Consider the following 237-nt stretch of genomic DNA (forward strand, 5'->3'; position numbering starts at 1 on the left):
AAACACTGCACCAGTCTGAGGAAGCAACCACACTACTATAATTTCAAGTCACACTTATTGTTTATTTTTGTTATTTACATATCTATGGGATCTAAGGTGAGGAATTTTCTCTCACAAAAAAACATCTATTAATACCCTTTTTTAATCTTGCTTCTACTTCCAAGTATATATATATCATAATCTGTGTATGATAAATAATTTTACAACATAGTTAACTGTGTATAATTAAATGTGTGA

At 28.3% G+C, this 237-nt stretch overlaps 1 protein-coding gene across 1 annotated transcript in view; it reads right to left on the reverse strand.

Moving 5' to 3' along the window:
- The window catches only part of LOC116693541 (probable E3 ubiquitin-protein ligase HERC3), a 28,303-nt gene that overhangs the window by 12,855 nt on the left and 15,211 nt on the right, over nucleotides 1-237 (reverse strand).

The sequence above is a fragment of the Etheostoma spectabile genome, chromosome 8 (genome assembly GCF_008692095.1).
Source record: "Etheostoma spectabile isolate EspeVRDwgs_2016 chromosome 8, UIUC_Espe_1.0, whole genome shotgun sequence".
In the NCBI taxonomy this organism is placed as follows: Eukaryota; Metazoa; Chordata; class Actinopteri; order Perciformes; family Percidae; genus Etheostoma; species Etheostoma spectabile.